The following is a 22901-nucleotide window of genomic DNA, read 5'->3' on the forward strand; positions in this document are numbered from 1 at the left end:
ATAAAAACTATTTTTCCCGCCCTACACTGAAAATGTTCCCCAGAAAATACTTTACTCAGTCTGAACTTGTTCCTGTGCAGTTGCTCAAACTCTGTGCTGAAATAATGTAAGAAAATGGTTTGACTTCACAATAATTTACTTAGGAGCATCCCAACATACTAAATAGTGAGATCACCCATGTGGAGGCAGACCAATGGAAATGGCCATTTCTGTTACTTATTTATTGAATCATGACAACACTTCACCCTACAGAAAGCCCACCATTTATCGAAGTTTTTTTCTCAAGGGTTGTGCTAAAATCACTGCAAATGACAAGGACATAAGTCACATTTCAGAGGTGGAATCCAATGAAGCACTAAGTTAAAGTCACAGAGTGGTAAACTGATCCTGCTAGTGAAATGTTTTGCACAAGTAGAACGTCATTGTTGCACGCACGCACACACACACACACAAATGCATAAGCAGGTTGCTGATTACTTTGTTGCACAATAGATTGTGCAATCCGTTGCTCAACAAGTTTCTGCTTGTGCGACCATTGTATTTGATTCCTCTGTTGTGCAACATTTAAACATCAAAATTTACCCATCACTAGCACAAGATCCCTTGCACTAGTAGACAATGTTGCATACAGCCCACTTTGTAGAAAGGAGAGGATAAGTGATGTCATTATAAACAATAATTACTCCAAAGCGCTACACCACTGGCTAGAGCAAGATGAATTATTCAGTATAATTTTTTCCCATTCTAGATAATGTGCAAATTTGCTTCAATAATATTCCTGGCATGTGTCAGACTGTTATCACTGTTGTTGTGGAAAAATAAACACTGCCTATAAATACTTAAGTAGACAGTCCTTTTTACCCACCTTCATCTTTGAGTGAAAGAAAAATGACAGGAACCATCTTATATCCCAATCACATGGGTAGTGGAGCATCATTACCAGCACATGGACTTCTTCACTACCACTGGAATAACTGTCATTAAGCAGAGGAAGAAGGATGGACAACAAAAAGAAATATTGCAATATGAAGGTGCTGGTGACAAGTTACCATAAATATTTCACTATAGATTCATATAGCCTTTTCAAGATAATCGGCTTTGAAGGCTCCTACTGGATCCAAAAAGAGAATATTTAAGTGTAGGCCTTGTTAAAAGACTTTTAAGAGGAATGAATAGTGTGCATGTGGATGGGGGAGACTGGGGCATATGCTCACACTGCTGGGTTTAGCTGGAGAAGGAATGTCAGGCTGGCTGATTGAAAAAGCAAATGAAGTTTGGTTCTAAATATAAGGGTGGGGGAAGCACACATTCCATGTTCTTTTGATACTGCATCACAACATTTTGAAATTACATTCTTTGAAGTCATTCAAGAGACTCATCAGATTACTTGCACTCTCTGATCAAAACTGATATTTTTGTGTCGTGTGTTCCAGGACCAGCAAGGGGAATTTAATACATTGGAGTGTTTTCATGTGTAAAAGTATATTTTGGACTTCTACCACTTCACCTGCTCATCAGTGGCTACTAGTGATGATGGCTATATTACCTTCAGAGGCAGTGTCACTCTGAATACCAGTTGTAAAGGACCACAAGAGAGCTATTGTGCTCATGTCCTATATGTGGACAGAGGTATGCCCAGTGTCCCTTGCACCCTTCACAGGGAGCTGTATTGGTTGGGCTTCCCCCCAGAAAAAAAAAATATTTACTGCAATAGCCACATTACAAACTACTATGTTTTATGCAACCCAAGTACTTGAAACATCTGGAGTAAGGGCAAGGCAAGAAAGAAGGGCATTTTTATTTAATTTTTGCAAGCCTTTGTCCCATGGTGCGAGATGGGAAGCTTCTCTCACAGTGACAGCAGCAGCACATACTCTCCATTGTCTGAGATATGGGGTTATTTTTGTTTGTGTGTGTGCACGCGTGCTCATGCACACACACACACACACTGGGCCTCTGCCACCAGTGGGTTCCAGTTTCACCAACCCCTAGTTACACATCTGAATGTGAGATTCCCATGATCGGCTTGAAGAAAGAATGCTGGGCTTTGCAGACTTTGGTCTGAGGTACCAGGGATCTTCTTATGTTCCTTTGCCTTTGCATTGATGATATCCCCATTGCTCTATATACCATGGGTAGAAAAACATGTGCTTCATCAGATGATGTGGGGCTCCACCTCTCATCAGCCCCAGCCAGTGCTATCAAAGGCCATGGATGATAGGAGCTGTAGTCCAGCGGCCACATGGGTCTCCCATTTCTTCTCTACTGTACGTCATTACTGCACTTACTGGTGTCAAATGCAGATATATATTTTCAATTATAGTTGCTACATTTACTTCAATTATAGTTGTTACATTTACATTTTCCTTAACTGATCATCATGTTGGACTTCAGGTTTTCCTTTGGCTGCTTAAAGGAATGTATGTTGGGAGGTGACTGGACAAGGTCCCATCCTTGTGTACTTTGGACAAGGTCTAGAAAGTATGAAGTGCCTATGCATCTTCTACTGATCTGAGGCTCAAACCTATGCATAGTGGACATACTGTGAGTTTTATCAGAATTCAAGATAACCACCAATTCAAGTGGCATGCATAGCAAGATCTGTGTGCTTCACATTCACTGAAATAATAGTGCACACTGGAAAGGCAGGTATAATTATGTTTTTAAAGGTTACTGAACAGCTTTGTGTGAAGTCATTCATAGGTCAGCCATGTCATGGAACCCATTATTAGCTGTCATTATTGCGTAAAGTAGGCTGAAGGAAGGTTTCTCAGGTAATTGCTAATGAGGGCATGTGTAATTTGTTCCACATTGTTTGATGAATGATGTACTGTAGTTTCCTGCTTAGTCTTCAGCCATGGGAGGTTGTTAAAAAAAAAGGGACTCCTTTGAAAACCCTGCAACAATGGATTTTTGAGTTCTGTACATGAAAAGCATACATATTCAACTCAAATCAAGCTAATTTTCAAAGGAGAGTGCATTCCAGAGGATTGCCATGCTTAACCTCTATCTGAAGGCCCTAACTTTCCCCTGGGTAAATGGCCATACAGCCTAAATGTTGTTGTGTTTTATAGTGACAGACACACTAAACACAATTTCAAATTAACAAGAAGCTTGGTAAAACAAAGTACTGGAATCACGTCATGTCACGGAAAGCCTGGATGTTCTCAAACATCCCTCCTTTTCTAAGGCAAGTTCAACCTTAGTTGCCTATGTATGCTTTTCATGCAAGCAGATCGATAGTCCATTGTGGCAGGTTTCCAACAAATGCATTTTAAAACTCCAGGTGATCTGGATGGTAAATGTATCATTGTGTTTCTTTGTTTTTGTTTTTCCCCAGAAATATTTTGAGAATTTACCCCAACGAAACACATCTGTTTGGAATTGGGATGCAGGAATATTGGCAGCCCAGGAAACTAGCAAGGATGCATACCAGGAGGCATGTATCCATGGCACCAGGGCCTGAAGGGAGTCTACCAAGCAGCTGCCTTATACCAAATTCGACCGTTGGTCCATCAAGCTCAGTATTGTCTACACTGACTGGCAGAGGCCCTCCAAGATTTCAGAGAGAGGACAATCCTAGCTCTACCTGGAGATGCCAGGGTTTGAATATTCTGCATGCAAAGCTGATGCTCTATTAATATCTTACTATCCTTCCCCAATGTTGTTGGACTCCTCAGGTATAATGGCCATCAGTCAGAAATGATGGGAATTGTAGTCCATAGACATAGCCCTTTGATCTGCATCTCTGAGTAGCTCGCTACAGGAAATAGCAGAGTTCAAACTTGTAAGTTCCCCACTTGTAGCCCCAGCAGCTGCTAGCAACAAGTGGTGGTCCTTTCTGACTACATACTCCAAGGTATACCTAGCGAATTATTTCAGTTTCTATTTGTGTCATATCCTCACTGTCTGATCTTGGTGTATATCTTTTGGTGTACCTTCACCCATATCAATACTGTCATAACTTTATTTTTAAGTGAAGTAAACTATAGCAACTTAACAGCTAAAATATTCCTGATAGAGGTATGGTAATAAATTCAGTATAACATTATAATAATCTCAGTAAGTTAAAAGGTAAAGGACCCTTGGACAGTTAAGTCCAGTCAAAGGCAACTACAGTGCTGCCCCACAAGACGAATGCCTCGCAAGACGAAAAACTCTGGGGCAGAGCTGGGGCAGAGCAACAGGAGCTCACCCCGTTGCATGTATTTGAACTGCCAACCCTCCGATTGGCAAGCCCAAGAGGCTCAGTGGTTTGTACCACGGTGCCACCTGTGTCCCAATCTCAGTATAAGTTCAGTATTCTCAGTAAGAATGTTGTAGCATCAATATTTGATTTGTAAAGATGATTTTTCAGTCAATAGCCAATAGTATAGTCTAATCTCAGTATAGATGGTACTATTGGCTATTAACTGAAAAATCATCTTTACAAATCGAATATTGATGCCACAACATTCTTCCAGTCACAAATGCAAATGCTGACACTTTCTGCTATATCTTAATTACTACTAAAAGTAATCATACCAGTATGACTACTATTCATGGCAAAGCATCTTACATGACTTATCAATAACAACAATCTGTCTGAAAACTGATGTTCAGATATCTCTTCTTAGAACTTGATATAGTGGACTGGAAAGACGTCAATATTCCTACAGCCACAAATAGAGAATATTTGTACAGAAATAGCAACTTTCTAGTGCTTTACAACCCATCTCCAGGAATCTCTTAGACATCTGAAATCACAGGAAGTTTCTAACAGATAGTGGACATGGTTTAGAAATTTAAACTTGACCTCCTAGATTCCAGGGTATTGACACTGATTCAACTTGTTACTCAGGGCTCCCATTTTAAAAGGCGGTGGCTGAACTACAGGATGAATCCATATCATGCATGAGATGAAATAGGCTGATGCTTATGACATGCCACTATCTATGAAATGGTTAAAATGTCACAGAACCTTTTTGAATAATTGGGATACAGGTTGAACTTTCACACTAGCAATTCCCAGGCTAAATTGATTTATTCATCCCTCCACCCCTTCTTTTGGTGCCATTTCTACGGCATCTTTTAAATGAATGGTCTACAGCAACCTGTAAACATCAAACACAGCTCTATCCAACTTGCTGCAACAATATATTATTTCATTTTTGGTCAAGCCAAGTTAATGACGCCTTTCCATCATGATCATTCCATCCAGGTTGCACAGAATGAATTATAATGCATGCAAGCCTTAAGGTATTGCTTTTCACAGCTTAAAGATTATACCGCAGGATAATTTATTATTTCAGCTCTCTTTTGCTTATTTCTCTTCCCCTCCCCCAAAATTGAATGGGGACATCAATATGATGAATGTCTTGAATGGATCAGAAACTGTCCACATCACACATATTTTAAACAATGTTGGATGGAAATGCAAACAACTTACCTCTTGGACGATTAACAAGCAGTTCTTAAAAAGTAAAATGCAAAATAGTTTGCAATATCAGAGTATTTGAAGATGACATATGCTTGTTATTGAAACCTGAGTCTATACATAATCTAATCTAATTTATTAGACAACTTGGTTAAGACAATGTTTGACATTAACTTTCATGCTGAAAATATTAACTTACATTAAATTGCTGTTGATTTGTTGATAACCGAGGCTATGAAAACAAATCAATTAATGTAGTTCAATCTGACATACCATATTTTTTCATGTATAAGACGCCCCCCTGTATATGACGTCCCCTATTTCTGTGGACTCCAAATTAAGAAAACACCCCTCAGCACTACCCGTGTATAAGACGAGCCCCCATTTTAAACCATTTTTGGGGGGGTAAAAAAAACCCTAGTCTTATACACGGGAAAATATAGTAATCACAATGATGTGCAATAGATTTTATCAGAACCTTAATTTGATAGGATTTCAAACCAGGAAATCTCCATTCTTCAAAGGAGTCCACTGCTTGCTCTTGTTTCCTTTTCTCCAGAGGTGTTTCTCCTTAGGTAGCTCTCATATGGAGCTTGCACTCAGAAGGAAGCAATGGTGAAAATACATTGCAATTGGTATCTCAACAAGAAAAGATAGCAATGTGTGGACAAGGATGGAGGAATCTGTTAGTTTGGGTATTTCATTTCCCCAATATTCAGTTCTCTCTATTTCCTTATCGATTTTCACATGCATTTCAATTAATATGTGCAATTTCTCCAATATAATGCATTTTGTACATTACCTTTGCAAAAGTGTTTGTTTATTTACTTATTTAATAAATTTGTATACCGCCTTTCAGCCAAAGATCACAGGGCAGTTCACAACATAAAAATACAAAATGAAAAGTACGCAATGGAGCGAAAACAAAATAAACCATTAACCCCCACTCCCACAGACACATTTCAAGGTTAGAAAATGTTAATTGGCCAAATGCCTGGTTGATGAGAAACATTTTTGCTTGGCAACTAAATATATGTAATGAAGGCACCAGGCAAGCCTCCCTGGGGAGAGCATTCCATAAGTGGGTAGCCACCACAGAAAAGGTCCATTCTCACTTTGCTATGTTCCAGACCTCTCATGGAGGAGGTGCATGAAGAAGAACCTCAGATGATGATCGTAGGATCTGGGTCAGTTCATATAGGAAGAAGCAGTCCTTGAGATAATGAGGTCCTGAGCCATTTAAGATGTTATAGGTCAACACCCACAAATTGAATTGGGCCTGGAAACTTATTGGCAGTCAGTGTAGTTGTGCCAGGATTGGCGTAATATGCTCAAATCATCATGTCCCGCTGAGTAAGCTGGCTGCCAAATTCTACACCAGCTGGAGCTTCTGAACCATCTTTAGTGGTAGCCCTATGTACAATACATCAAAGTAATCTAACCTAAGAGTTACAAGAGCATAAACAACAGAAATCAGACTATCTCCGTCCAGATGGAGGCGCGACTGGGACACCAGCCAAAGCTGATGGAAGGCACTCTGAGCCAGTGAGGCCACATGGCCCTTGAGTGACTGCAAAGGATCCAGAAGTACCCCCAAGGTGTGTAACCCTATCAAGAACAGGCAACCTCCCGTGTTTATTTGCTTTTCATTTAAAAAGGGGACAGGAAGCACTGCCTTCATTTTAATTTTGGTCTTACAGTTTGGGAAGATCTGATTGGCTTTGCAAACTGTGGCTAGATGATCCATTATTGGCTGGATCATATAGCTAACCATTGGAACAATATATATATATATATATATATATATATATATATATATATATATATATAGTCAAAGCAACTGCTAAAAGCTGTAGTGAAGTGGAGCAAAATGGTATAAAAATGGCAATATGTTTGGGGATCTGAAACTCCCATTTTCACTCTGGAAATATATGCCCACATAAATTCAACCCAGCCCTTAAAAATATTCAACATCACTTTAGGAGAGTATATTGTGCCTAGCACTGTTTTGTGAGACTCTTTTTTTGCGGCATTTCTAACTGCTGTGTGGATATATTTTTTGAAAGCTGAGCCCACATAAATGTAGTTTGTGAAAGTGGTAGTCTCCCCCCCCCCCCAACTCTGCCACACACACAGCTGAGATATTCCTTCTTTATCACTGTGAGTGACATTTCTTTAGAAACTTCTCCCTTGGGGAATCATTGCAGGAAGTGCATTTTTCAGCCTATTGTAGAGTGTTTCGGGGGGGGGGGGATATATAGAAATATTGCCGTGCTGGGTTGAAATGATGGGTTAGCTGTAACACAGTTTTCATTCTGCTAACCATATTGCAGAACAATGGGAGTTACATATTTTGGAATGTTGGGTCCTCCTTCCAATCCTAGTCTCTTACTTTTGAAAACAATGAGGCTGGAGAGGAGAGGGCAATAACTGCTGATGACCTGGGATAAATGATGCTGGGAGCACCCCCATTCTGTTCCTTTATGTCAGGGATGGGAAATCCATGGAACTCCAGAGATTTCCTTGGAAAATGCTCCTGGCATATCTCCTTGGTAGAGCACATCTAAATGCTGCAGATTTAATCATTGGCACCTATAGGTAGGGATGGGAATTTCCAGTCATTGAAGGCCAGTATGGGAACCTGTGCCTATTCACATATTGCTGGATTTCAACTCTCATCCAACCCAGCCACCATGACCCGTGGTCAGGGACGATGAGGATAACACATTGGCTGTCAGGAACGTGGCCCCCCAGGACGCAGCAGAAGAGTCAGCCCCAGAAATTGAACTAAGCGAGCAAAGGGCCGACTCTGCAGAGGAGAGCTGTCTGTCAGAGTTTAGAGAAGACAGCCCAACCCCCCTCCTTCCCATGGAAGACACTGCCAGCTCCCTGGGAGAGGAAGAGTTGGAAGTCAGCCAGAGCATTGCCAGGCAACCAGCAGATAAGCCAGAGTCAGGGGCTGTTTCTTCTGGGAGTGGGGAAGAGACAGGCCAGCATTTCAGTCCCTGCACTAGGAGATTAGAGAAGCTCAGAGAGCAGTGGAAGGGAAGGAGGAGAAAGGCGAGACTTTGGCGTTCTTCCTTCTGGGGGAGGGATGACGAGTCAGATTGAACAACTACTGTTAATGAGAGCACACTGTTCACCGTGCTCTGGGTGTTTTTTTCTTGTAAATAAACTTACATAAAAGTGTTGGAGAGTCCTTGCTGCTTATCAGGATGCTTGCCTGCCAGCGATTGTTGGATTGGTCACCTTTGCTTTATATGAAAGCTGTAATATACCAGGTCAGATTGTGTGTCCATTGAGTCCAGTATTCAGTTGGTTAGAGCATTCTGATAATGCCAAGGTTGCTTGTTCGATCCCCATATGGGATAGCTGCATATTCCAGCATTGCAGGGGATTGAACTCAGCATCCCTCCTGATTCTATGATTCTACTTGTGTCTTCCAGTTGTTGAGAAACCCCCATCCAAGACAGCCAGCAAGGATAGTTGATGGTCAATGACTGCCAATGGCTGGAGCGATACAGCTTTCCCATCCCTGCATTATTTGTGTGGATGTTTACTCTCCATTCTATCCCACTCCTTGATTCTGTTTCAGCTTTCAACTAGAGGGGTTCTGTTCACATGTTACATTCGATGAGTGTACAATCTCTGTACCTGTGTACACAAATAGTTGAGCAGTACACTGAAATGTTATCCAGTTTGTTTGTTTATTGCATTTGTATCCCACCCTTTTCTCCAAGGAACTTAAGGCGGTGTACATGGTTGTCCCATTCCTCATTTGAACCCCAGAATAGCCTGGTGTTATAGGTTAGGCTAGGGTAGCGACTGGCTCAAGGTCTCACAGTGAACTTCATGGCTGAGTGGCTATTTGAACCCTGATCTCTCAGGTACTAGTCCAACACTCTAGCCTCCTCCCCACACTAGCTCTCAATGTCTAATGTTCAAGGGATGTAAAGTTGTTGATCTGTACAAGTTAAGAAGCACACACTCTTTCAAATGAGCACTTTTAACAGCATGGAAAAAGCTTATACTTTTGTCAGAATGACATGTGAAAAATTATTGGCATAACTTTTAATATTAATCCTGGAATTGAAGTAAGTGCCATTTGGTGCAGTTTCCAGTTCCTTAATTTTATTTACACTTTCCAAAACAATATGTAAACCCAAACACAGCCATTCTTCAAAAATTGCACCTCTTCAGTTTTTACAATGCAGCTGTTGTTGTTGTTTGGGGTAAATGTGCATATATATGTGCATATATTAGTGAAAATATACAGAAATGCAGTATATATTGGGGAAATTGCTTTGGAGAAGCAAAATTGCATACAAATATTTGGTAGATTGGTAGAAATTCTGAGGCTGATGTGCAAATGTAGGAAACTGAACTTAGAATTGGGGGTGGAGAGAAACCAAAATTAACAGATCTGTCCTTCCCTATTCCCACCCATACATGTACAGCAGTGAAATATCTCCCCCTAGAAATAATAATAAAAAAGCAACCTGGATGTGGGCCTCAATATGACCCTTCCCCATTGGGATAGCAGTGGGAATTCTCTGTTGTTCATTGAGCACGGTCCATCTCCTACGTGTTTTGTTTTTGTTACCCCACAAATGTCTCCTTATCTGCCGCTATTGGTTCCTCTGCTCCCAGCCCTCCCAGTCTGTTAAGAGGAGGGTCAACAATGAGCAGAAAGGATGGATAAATCAACCAACCAACCAACCAATCAATCAATCAATCAATCAATCATGCCAGCATTAACAATCTTTGATTGTTCTTGGAACATGCCTCTTTATAGCCTGGCCCTTGGCGTGAAGATCAGAGCATCATAAAAATACAGCATCACTTTTGGGTAGTGTAAATTATGGCTGTTGCTAGAATAATCCTCAAATTATTCAGTGCCTTAAAGTTTTATGCCCTTTATACACGTCACCGTGTTTATTTGATCAATTATTTTTTATCCTGTTTGGGATTTCTTTATGAAAAAGAATAAAAGATGTGAAGCTGATATGTGATGTCAAGTTTTTTTGGTTTTTTTATCAGCATGTCCAAACAATTTTATATTGGTGATTTTTTTTTTTAGATCAAAGGATGCCAAGTTATTTCTTACTTGTTTGATTTGAAAAATCTGACCAAGAATAACAGTGCATCACAGAAGAATAACTAGAAGAGAGCAAAGAGGGAAATTAGATGCTTGTTCTAACATGTATTGAATGATTTATTTCAACAGGAGGATTTGTATCATCATCATCATCATCATCATCAATTCATTTATTTACTGCATCCCCCCCCCTTTTGACCTCACTGTTTACCACCCGTGTGTGTGTGTGTGATTTCCACACTTAGCATTTAAAATGGTATTGTCAGGGACTGGGCAAAGGAGGAATGGTGGAGACCATCTCCCCATCATGACCCTTCCAGCAAGGAGGAAGAGGAAGACAGTATAGATTTACAACAGGGGTTTGAGGGAGGTCGCAGCTCAGAGGCAGGTGAGGGGGGAAGTTGGGAAATCATGGGAGAGCTGGAACAACACCCAGCTGACATGTTGTCATCAGAAATCACTCCAGAGCCTCTATTTCCCAGAACCCAGCAAGCCTTAAAAGTAGGAGAGGAAAGAGCTTGAAGGCAGAGGGCACGTAGCAGCACCCGTAGAGGAGGTGATGAGAATGACGAATGAGAAAGTCAGAGAAACGGGGTGGAGATTCACTTGGGACAATACCATTATCCAAGAGGCTGGGTTCTATAGCCTCCCTTTGTAAAGACTGAAATAAAAAAGATGGTAAGAAACTTTTCCTTGTCTTTCCTGGGCAACCAGCCACTGACAGCATCCTGGCAGGTATGTAGTTCCTGGTTTTTCGGATATGTTTGGCATGCTGCCACAGAGTGTTATCATTATTTAGCTAGTATTCCAGAATAATGTAATAATTAAAAAACCCTGCTTTTTCTTGTATTATAAAAATCCAGCTTTTTCAGAAGACCCAGAATGGAACCTCAATGTTTTCATTTGTTGGGCATGTATACAACCATCATCCTGGTTTCGGGGGGGGGGGCGAGATTGGGGTCGGTGGATGTGGCTTGGGAGACATCTGTTTCATGCCTGTGGGCTGTCAGTTTGTGAGCTCAGTTCAGAGGAGAGATGTGGCACATGGAGATGATGGTACTAAGTCCAAGTGCTGTGCATGAGAGCAACCATTAGCTGCTGAAAAAGTTTCATCACAATAGCCAGGTTTGCTCAGGCAGAGATTTAGTTCCTCTTCTAATCTCCTAGGTAAAGGTAAAGGGACCCCTGACCATTAGGTCCAGTCATGACCAACTCTGGGGTTGCGACGCTCATCTCACTTTATTGGCAGAGGGAGCCGGCGTTTGTCCGCAAACAGCTTCTGGGTCATGTGGCCAGCATGACTAAGCCGCTTCTGGCGAACCAGAGCAGTGCACAGAAACGCCGTTTACCTTCCCGCTGGAGCGGTACCTATTTATCTACTGCTCTTTGATGTGCTTTCAAACTGCTAGGTTGGCAGGAGCAGGGACCGAGCAACGGGAGCTCACCCCGTCGCGGGCATTCGAACCGCCAACCTTCTGATCGGCAAGTCCTAGGCTCTGTGGTTTAACCCACAGCGCTATACTCCTGCAAAAAAAGGCACTGGAGGGAGACCGGAGCCAAGCAAGCAAAGAGCAGGGTGAGTCCCCCTGGCCTGGCAGCGCTTTGCTGCCTTACACCCTCACCCAGCACTTCTGAGGACTGGACTGCCAGGCTCCAGGTGTGGGAGGCAGCACAGCCTTGGGTGGGGCCGGCACTGAGAGGTTGAGCTGGGAGGCTTGCCGAGGTACAATATGCATTGCCCCATCCTCTTCCACAAGCAGCAGCCAAGTCCCCTCTGTGGTGGGGGACTTGAGGCATGTCGGGTCTGTGCTAAGACACCAGAAGGGAGGAGATGAGGGAGGGCACTCAATGAGAGAGAGAAGTGGGTAGACAATTAGGCACCTCACCTGCACTCTCACACGGTGGCTGCAGTGGAGGCTGGGGCAGCTTGGCCCAGTCAATTTTGGGAGTGCCTGCCCCCTCCTCAAATATATTTTTTTTGTGGGAGTAGAAGGGGTCTGGGTCCCTTAGAGTTGGTGTCTATGACTAGCTGTCACACATTTACTCATGCCAATGAGGAGTCGTGTCTTTAGGGTCGTGAGCCTATCTCTACAGAACCCCCTCCCACGTTAAGCAGGTACTGTCCCTACTGACTGCCAGGCTATTTAATTTTGGGAGGCCTTTGCACCCTGAACGCTTCTCAGATGTTTTACTTTTTGGGGAAAGGGGATTTATATTCTTGAGGTTTTTAGCTCGAGGGGATTTGATTTACAAATTTATTTATTTATTGTATATTGCAATTTTTATTGTTGTAAGCTGCTTTGAGAGCCAAATAGTGAAATGTGGGACAAAATTTTAAAATAAATAAATGAATGGACCATTGACCAGAACCAACAGGCTCTTTTTACTTCATGCATCCGGTCAAATGGACAACAGTCCCCAAAGGCTTATCCCCAAAATAAATGTGTTAAGTCTAAAGTGCTACAAGACTCTGTTATATTTCAATGCCATTTTAAAAATACAGATTTTATTTGCATATTAAATTCAGATTAATGGGGAAGTGGGGAAGTATGAGTTCATGAATTAAGATGTGAAAAAGTGACACCAACCAGAAATAGATTGATAGGCCCAAATGATATAGTCATTTTCTTTCCTCAGATTGAGGAATCAGCTGCATGATTTGGGCTTTCGTCCATTGGGGCTAATATGAGTGCACTTTTTTCAAATATTATGCCACACATTTGTAGGCATTTGAGTTTGGAGAAGCAGGATATTGTAGGATTAAAATAATGTGCACATATCATGTATCGATTGATTAAAGGAAAATCAATGGGGTTCAAGATTATGGGGACATGGAGTCCTAAGACTGACACTCTATTAAAAGCTGAGAGTAGTTTGGACTTCATGACATAAGCAGAAGTTACCAATGCTTTGCTAACATTTCAAATATAGAAACTGATTAGTATAGTATTCCAATAGTGAATATGCTTACATTACAGAGAAAAAAAGCTTAGCGGATGAGATTTTAGAGGTATAGCAGTTTAATGAACGTTTCAGAACCAGGCCAGTTAGACTGTGACAGTAAAAGGGAAAGGGCTGACCTGTGGAAAACCAGCAAGCAGAACCCAGTCACAAACGTACTCTCCTTTCCTCTGGTTTCTAGCAACTGGCAGCCAGAAGCACACTGTCTCCAACCATGGAGGCATAGCATAGCCATTGATAGCTATGCTATTGATTTGTCTAATCCTCTTTTAAAGCCGTCATAGTTGGTAGCCATCACTGCCTCCTTTGGGAATGAGTTTCATAGTTTTAACTATGTGGTGCAGAAATAGGTACATTCTTTTATCTGTCCTGAGTCATCCAACATTCAGTTTTATTGGATGCTCTTGAGTCCTATTGTTATCAGAGAGGGAGAAGAACTTCTACCTACTTTCTCCATGCAGTGCATAATCTCATAATCCATCAGGTAACCAATTTCTCACTCATATTTTCTCTAAACTGTTAAGTCCAAAATGCTTCAATGATGCAATCTTTTCTAATTTTCACCATTTTGGCTGCCCTTTCCTGAGCCTTTTGCAACCCTACAACACACTTTATGAAGTGAGGTGACCAGAACCATACACAGTATTCAAATGTGGTCACACCATAGATTTGTACAACAGCATTACGATATTGGCAGTTTTATTTTCAATTCCTTTCCTAATGATCCCTAGCATGGAATTTGCCTTTTTCACAGCTTCCACACACTAGGTCAACATATTCATCAAACTACCACTACAACCCCAAGGTCTCATTCCTGGTCAATCACTACCAGTTAAAAGCCCATAAATATATTTGCAAAATTAACACACACACACACACACACACACACACACACACATATATATATATATATATATATATATATATATATATATATATGCCCCTACATGCATTTCTTTACACTTGTGTACACTGAATTTCATTTGCCATTCACTCAGTTTGGACAGGTCTTGTTGGAGCTCTTTGCAATCTCTTTTTGTTCAAACAACCCTGAACAATTTAGCATTATCAGCAAACTTGGCCACCTCACTGTGCACACATAATTCCAGATTGTTTATGAACAACTTTAAAAAGCACAAGTCCCAATGCTGAACCTTTCTGTCTCTCAGTTTATAGAACTGTCCATTTCTGTGTACTCTCTGCTTCTTTAAACTTAACTAATTCCTGATCTGCAAGACGACCTCTCCTGTTATCACATGATTGTCGAGCTTACCCAAGAGTCTTTGCTGAAAGCTTTTTGAAAGTTTAATAACATTATGTTAGCCAGATCACCAATGTCTTGCAGTCCATGGACCAGGGGAACTAGGATAGTCTCCTAAATGTTTCCAGTAAATTAAAGTATTAAAGTATTAAAGCCTGGCACTTCCTTCCCAAAGCCCTGGAAGCTTCTTCCCAGCTTAGGGAAAGAAGCATGATGCTCATACTTTCGACGTCACATGCATGACATCGTCACACGGACGACATCACCCTCACAAGCTGGTCCTCTGGCCCTAACTGCCATTCCCCTACACAAAGTTTCACTGCACACCAGTGCACATCACCTCTATCTATTTGCTTGTTGAAGAATTTTGGAATCACATTCTCAAATATCTCATAAAATAAAATTCATTAAGTGCAGTATCACACACCTACACACCCCTTGAGATGGTATCATCTGAGCCAAGCCATTGTGCACGGCTTCCTAGCCTCTGGCCCTCTAGATGTTGTTGGACAGGCCCAGCCAGCATGGCCAATATACAGGGTTGATTTAAGTTGTAATCCAGCAAAATGTGGAGGGCCATGGGTGTCCCCCCCCATCCCTACAACAAAGAATCACAGGAGACTGCTGCCATATCATTTTTCTGCCGATGCCTGCTGCATGCTTGCTGCAAAAAGAATCCAAATTTCTGTAGCAGGCTCTCATTGCCTCATAGTTTCAAACCCATTTGTTTGTTCTTTTAGAAAACTAACACTATTCAATATTTAAAAGATGTATATTGACATTTTAGAAAGTTAGCTTGAACTCATTCAAAGAAAATTGGATCAAATTGAAAATGGTAATTAAGCCAATTAAAAGGGGAAGTAAAATAAAACACTGTGTACCTCTTAGAAAGCATTCACATCTAGATAGTCTAATTTACATACAAGGGACATCATCATTAGAGTGACTTTTTTTAAAAAAGGGGGGGGGTTCTTTTTGCTACATGATTTACTGCTAAGGAGGGGCTGATTTCCACGAGATTGATGGTGCCCTTGATGCAAGTTGATATAGTTTTGTTTAGCAGTCAGCAAATGGCATGTGATTGTATGAGGTTTCGTTGAGATGAATTGAACTGCAGCAGGATTGCCATTTGGTTTGAATTAGCATGGAGTGTTCTTTTTCAGTGTATCATTTAATACACATTATGCTTTCCCTGCAAGGAATAACTGTCCTTCTTTGGGATAAAGGTTTATTCAAGGAGGGATAGGTATTTCCTAAATAGATAGAATCAAGCAGGGGCAGTCAAGCCATTGAGCTTGTGGGGCCAGTTTCCTTAGAGATGTGGAGCCAGTTGCTTTGGGAGCAACTACAGCTAACCCACCACTACAATAAGCCAGCAGCCTATGGAATTGGGTTGATATTTTCCTGGGATTCAGCCAAGTAAATCACATTCATTGGAACCTTGGGTTCACTAGGGTTGTGTGCATAAATAGAGAAGCTCTCAAGTTCCAATGTGGGAAGCAGTTTAGGAATCGTTTGGGAGAATGTATCCAGCAGTAACAAACTCTTCCTACAACATGCTGAATATAGGACCCTGCTAATTCAGTTTAGGGTCTAATTCAGCACATCAAATTAGGCCTGATTTAATCTGGGATTGCCCACACCTATATGATGCATTTTTTAAATGTGATCTTAATTAATATATGCATTTTACACAAACTTTGTCCTAGGTCATAGGACATGGCTGAAGAACAGAATTTCCAACTCAGCTTTACTCAGGGTAGACCCATTGAAATTGATGGGCATGACTAATTTAGACACAATAATTTTACTAGGTCAAATCTAAGGTAGTTACATACAACCCAAAGTATATATGCGCTACTGGTGAGATATGAATTCAACCATGGTGCATTGCTCTATTGTCAGTAGATTGATTTCAGATATTTTGATGAACTTCAATTTTATATACAATAAGAAAGTTCCCTTTAACAATAGAAAGGGTCACCAAGAAATGTCTTTCAATGTAATATACTTGGCTTGGATAATGTGTTGCATTGGGACTCTTAACACTGTATATCTGCCTTGTTAAATTCCTGTTACAAGCTTTCAACAGCTGTCTTAATTAGGTGTCCCATAATTAAGGAGATTATTACACTGATTGAATCGAACTCCATGTTTTTTGAACTGGCAAAGATTTGCCATGGATTTGCACACAAAATCTGCATTTTCTGTTTATAAAGAAACTGTTTCAGTTTGAAGTCAGACAAAGGAGAATGCAAGGTGGAGAAGGAAGCTTGTCAGGTTCTAACTGAACCACAGTTCAAAGCTTGTTACTGAGTCAGTCCTGTGATGGTGGCATAGAAATAGTTTTTCCCACTGCTGTTGCATCTTCCCAGGGTTGTTCAGTGGAGCTTTTTCAAGTAGGTAGAGGCCTTTTGCAATCTGGCCCTAAGAGAAATGTAACTCTCAGTAGCATGCTGTGACATATTTTCAAGGTGCTTTGAAGACTCCACCATTACTGAAGTTCCATTGGTGGAGGTGCTCAGTGCACTGTCAGGTCCTCTTTTATTGAATGAGTTTCATTGATTGCAGTGTAAGATGGGATGGGCTAAGTAAGTAGTTTGGTCGTGTTTTGGTCTTGCTAGCACTCAATCATATGTCTGCTCCATCCCATTGTGTGCTGTTGTGTCTCATTTCCACTGTGTTGCATGCAGTTCTTTGCCATTCTGTCCCTTTGTGTGCACCCTGTATGCAACTTGTGCATACATTTAAAATAAAATATGAATTTTTTATGTAAAATAGGTGTGGCCATATATCAGCAGCCATGTGAACAGCCGCATGATGACAATTTTTCTCCCAAAAATGTGGTACAGAGAGAAATTACATGAATAAAACTTGCATTTTTATACCTTTAAAAACATAAAATACATATTTTTGTGCAAACATTTTGTTCACTGAAAATGCAGCCAGGCCCTCAGGACTCTCCCCAAGCCACTCCACTGACCAGACCTGTTCCATGCCCAACTTAAGTGCTTTTCCCTGGCTAGACTATGCTGTTGAACACCTATTGCTTTGGAACGGGATGGAGAGGTATATCTGTGTGTCTAGAAACCTCTGACCTCTCTCTGTGTCTAGAATGTATAAATGCAAGGATTGCATCCATTGCTCTCCCTGCTTTTGCCACAAACCTTTGCCTCTAATACCACCCACTTTTACCTCTGACTCTGCCAACCACGGGCTTGAGACCCCAAAGTTTTTGTATAAGTCAACATTACCCTATGATTGAAGATTTGAACTCAATCTTTTTCCTCAGGCCACATTATGCAAGACACACTATTCCATCCTAATACTGAGACTTTAAAAAAAAATGTGTGTGCTTTATGGAAGACGTTGGGAGCACTAGCAAAGCTGCATATAAATGATTTAAATACGTTTTAAAAAATAAAACTCTCCTTCTGTTGCTTTTACTACAGCACAGCACTTTTTAATTATTATTTTTTTTGCAGAAGTGTATCCTCATTCTATGAAACAGCTTACCGTCTATTGAGCTTTATAATAACTGAGTTATTCTGATGCACACCCTATTAAAAACAGCATTAAAATCAGAAAATTGAGTGTTTCACAATATGTCACCTTTATCATGAAGACATAATAATTACACACATACCCCTGGAATGTAGAAAGCTGGCCACAAAGCAACAAACATTTACTGAAGCAAATGTGGTGATAATGAGAATTATTACCCTATTCGTTGCAGAAGAGAGTTGCTGTTACTCCCACTCTCGACACTCACAACTTTGTTATAAGAGTATATAGTGGTGATAGCATCCATCTTTTTTAAAAGTGCTACCAAAAGCAAATATGATTCAGCTTCTTAAAGTGTTGTAGCTCATCTCAAACAACCTGTGTACAAATTTGGCTCCTAACAAAACAGGTGGTGCATAGAAGACGTTTTGAATGTGATACTTTAGTTTTTTGTAAGCATTTTCACACACACTGATTTCCAGTGGCAGCTGGTACCCATTGGGACTGCTAGGACAGAAGGCAGTTAAAAAACAAACAAACTGGGGGACACCAGAGCCCAGGATGGGCACAGCCAGAGCCAGAACCAATGACAGATGGAACCAACTATCCTACACCTACCTTTCTGTCTGCACTGATACCCCCCAGGCTAGTGTCTCAAGACAAAAACAAGGAGAAAGGCAGATAGGGGCTGACTGAGAGCAGGCTGAGGTTGCTCACTATAGATCGAAAACCACAAGAAGAACTTAAGTGTCACTTCACACACTTTGATTGATTTATATATTCATACACCCACACCCACACACCCCTCACTTTTTCTGTCCATATAGGAGTTTATTATATTGACTTGCAAATAAAAAAGTTATGTTTGTGGCAACCTAAGATGACACCTGAGAAGATGACAACCTAAGAAGAGAACCTGAGATAGGTGTATGTGTGTGAGTGTGTTACTAGACATGGGGGTGGGGGAATCTAAGGATGGTGGAAAGTTTTATTCATTGCACATTTTAAAATAAACCAACACAATTCACAGCTGTGCACAAATTGGAACACACACAGTTAAGAAATTGATTGTGCACTTATCGGAAAATTGTACTGCAGTTTCAGTTCTTAAAATGCATGCAAAATGAGAATTTTATGTGGAAAAGGCATACAAATGTGTGTATAATTTAAATGTGAAGTTTGTGGGTGGGTGTTGTGGGTGGGGATAATTAGCAGACAATGGGATGGAATACACTTATGACTGAAGATGTGCAAAACTGACATGGAATGTATGTCAGTCTGATTCACCCAATCCTAAAAGGAACTGCTGAGAGGAGGGAGGAGGGAGAGAAAGGTCATGCATGGAAAAAAGAAGCATGCAGACGAGAGGCAAGATAAGACAGGAGAAAAAGAGTTGAGCAACATTGAGATCACATATTAGAAGAAGGGAGGCTCAAGAGAAAAAGATATATTCTTGCACAGTCCACTGATTAGGTAGCTAAGGGGAAGGGTAGTGTGTGGGAATTTACTAGCCAAAACATTGGCTGCAGGCCTCCAGTTATTTTTAATGGAGCTGAATTACACCAGCACTTTATAGGATGTATGCACAGTCACCTGTGAGTTATGGAGGTATGAGGTATTGAGAGATGTGTTTCTGAGTGATATACAGGCATGTGTACATCATCCATAAATCCATGTCAGTGTCGTTTTGTAACAGCTATTGATGGGTCTGGGCTTCTTCAGATGGAGACAAATTCTTATACAAGAAGCACTTGTTCCCTGCAAGAACTAGTACAGAATGCAACCCGTTTGCAGCTTGTCGACTACAGTGGACCAATATGTGTTTGCTTTTTGTGTAGATTTGTGTGTGTGATGGGAACCAACAGCCAGTCACAGCTTCCCAGGATATGTATCTTGCATAACTATGGAAAGGTGGTATACAAATTTGTGATTCTATATAATGATCACCACACAGGTTGAATGCAGCTCTTACCATAGAGAAGTAATTCCCATGTGCAGCTTCAGAACTTGTTCACACATGCATATATATTCCTTCATTTCTCATTGTTCAGTTAAGGAACATGCATTGTCAGCTGAAGGCCAGAACCAAATCAATGGGAGGAACTAAATCTTAATATGAAAATTATTTTAGTTTTGATAGGTATGTGATGGATGATCCTCATGTGCAAGTTGTCATTTGATGGTTGAAACCATCAAGTGACAAATATGAACAACATCTTTAAAAAGCCCTGCTTATCAAGTAATTTATAAAGCAAGGTTCACACATATATTTGTTTGCCATCACTTTGGAGAAAGAGCAATGCTGAACTTACAAATGGATTCCACAAATTACCTGATCAAAATGTGCAAAGTCTTCAAGTGATGTTGGAGGGTATGCACAAGTATGCAGTGACTTGCATTCTGTGTGCATTAAGCCATCAATGCACTTTTCTACCTTTCCACATTTGGGGACTATGCCTTGTGGGTAATGCATAAAAAATGTCATGGAGGTTGTGCATCTCTGACCAAATCACATTCTTTATTCACTGTTAATTATCTGTAGTGACAGATTAACATGGAAAATCCCATCAATGGTCATTGGTCACCCTTCCCACACTTGCACACATTCACTTGTCGAATCACACAAGCCCCAGTATGCAACCAGCATATATGAGCTCCATTCTTTCCCACAAAGTCCTCAACCCATACCAGATAATCTCATATATATATATATATATATATATATATATATATATACACACACACACACACATATATACACACATATATATATATATAATGCGCTTCGGCACTTATTAGACAAAATCAGCCTAAGTCTATTGTGCTTATAATAATTTGCAGAGACACACCAGACAAAGACAATTCCTGTTCTACTGCATTGCCAAGACAGCAGATTGAGTTAAGCATAGAATTAGACCTGCATTGTCAGCATTTGATAAATATGTAATATGTGTTGCTGGCAGCTCTGTACGAGTTGAACAATGACACAAAATGTCTGCAGTGTCGGGGCTGACTATATCGGAGTGACGGATGAGAGATCATTGGAAACATCTCATCTATAAAATTTTAAAATTCCATTCAATTTGAGGAAGCAAGCAGCCGAAATACCATTCTTTTCCCATCTTACTTTTTTCACTCTGGTATAATTCACTGGTGGTGATACAGACCTATGAATCTCACCCCATCCTTAACATGCTTAAATCAAATGGTTACAAAATGAATCCCTCTCTCTCTTCCCCCATACACATGTTCAATCTGTCTTCACACCTTCTGAATCCAGTTCTCTGAATGTATTAGCACATTTCAGTGCTAAGCCTCTGCATTAGCACTAACTCACTCATTTAATAAATGAAAGTACATTCTACCTCTCCAGAGTGTCATTCCTGTAATTTATCTAAGCAAAATCACTTTCATTATCCATCACCGTTTGATGGCAGTTTTTAAAATGAGTACCATTATGATATCTTACAAGCTTCCTTTCATACACCCCCTTTTCTATTCGGTCATCTGTCTGTCTTCACATCCCAGGGAAATTAAATGTTCAACAGTTTTGTCATAGGCTTATCACTGAACGTGATCATCTGCTGCGAAAAATAATTTAATAATCCCTTCACAAATGCCCCCTTCTGTAGGAGTGAATCTGTGCTTGTTTGTCAAAGCATTTTTTTGAAGCAGGCAATGGTAATGAGAAGGAGGAATTGGTGGAGTTGTGCATCCTCCTCTGTTTGGTGTGCAGATTTTAGCCATGGGAAGTCATAGACTAATGGAAGCTGGCACTCATTAGAGGTGGTAGCGCAGAAGACAGGGAGGCCAGTATTTCGTGGAGACATAACAAAGGAAAGCATGGCCACTAATTGTTTGCCTGTTTGTTTGAAAATGTCTGTACAGGGGGAGAGAAAGGGTTAATGGGAAAGCCAGAGGCAGAGCCTACCTGTTCATAAAAGAGCTTCGCCCGAGGTTTGTGTTAGGTGGGTAGTTGGTTGGTTTTCGTGGTTTGGTTGGTTGGGAAAGGCAGTTGGGAAAGCAGTTGGCAGACAGTTGGAATTAGAGAGACAGTTAGTGCAGTTGGTTCTTGCATGAGGGGAGGTAGAAGAGTTAGAGACCGGATAAAAATAAGACTAAGAAGGTAAAGAGTAACAACGTTTTGAATGCAGTTAAAGTTTATTTGTGTCTGCAATAAACTACACTCTTTGTTAACTTAAGAACCTGACTGAGACTAAGTGATTTACCGGGGAGGACCTGGTTGGTGGCAGCGGATTAGTGGTGTAAGGCTCAATAATCCGTGAGACGACCGGGGGCTCCGTACGAATGCCACAGTCATCCTCCTACTTCTTGAGCTCTACCAAAGCAACACTGACTCTAAGGAGGAGTAAGCTGACAGTCAGGACCAGCATCCTCTGGACTAAGTTGACCTTCACAGCCTAGGACCCTCTTACCTATGGGCCCACCTCTCCAGGTATGCCCCAAGGAGAGCCTCAAGGTCCATAAATAGCAACACCCTAGTGGTCCCGGGCCCTAAGGAAGTTAGATTAGCTTCAACCAGAGCCAGGGCCTTTTCAACACTGGCTCCGGCCTGGTGGAACGGTCTGCCACATGAGACCAGGGCGCTGCAGGATCTGATTTCTTTCCGCAGGACCTGTAAGACAGAGCTGTTCCACCTG

At 41.0% G+C, this 22901-nt stretch overlaps 1 long non-coding RNA gene across 2 annotated transcripts in view; it reads right to left on the bottom strand.

Annotated features, from left to right (window-relative positions):
• The window catches only part of LOC128407027 (uncharacterized), a 29726-nt gene extending 7128 nt beyond the window's left edge, over positions 1-22598 (bottom strand). The window contains exon 1 of one of the 2 annotated variants that reach the window (XR_008328685.1): positions 22172-22598. This is a non-coding gene — a long non-coding RNA (uncharacterized LOC128407027). Of the gene's footprint in view, positions 1-865; positions 968-22171 lie in introns of those variants that run through there. The other variant, XR_008328686.1, reaches the window with a different exon arrangement.
• Positions 22599-22901: the final 303 nt, after the last annotated feature.

The sequence above is a fragment of the Podarcis raffonei genome, chromosome Z (genome assembly GCF_027172205.1).
Source record: "Podarcis raffonei isolate rPodRaf1 chromosome Z, rPodRaf1.pri, whole genome shotgun sequence".
Taxonomy (NCBI): Eukaryota; Metazoa; Chordata; class Lepidosauria; order Squamata; family Lacertidae; genus Podarcis; species Podarcis raffonei.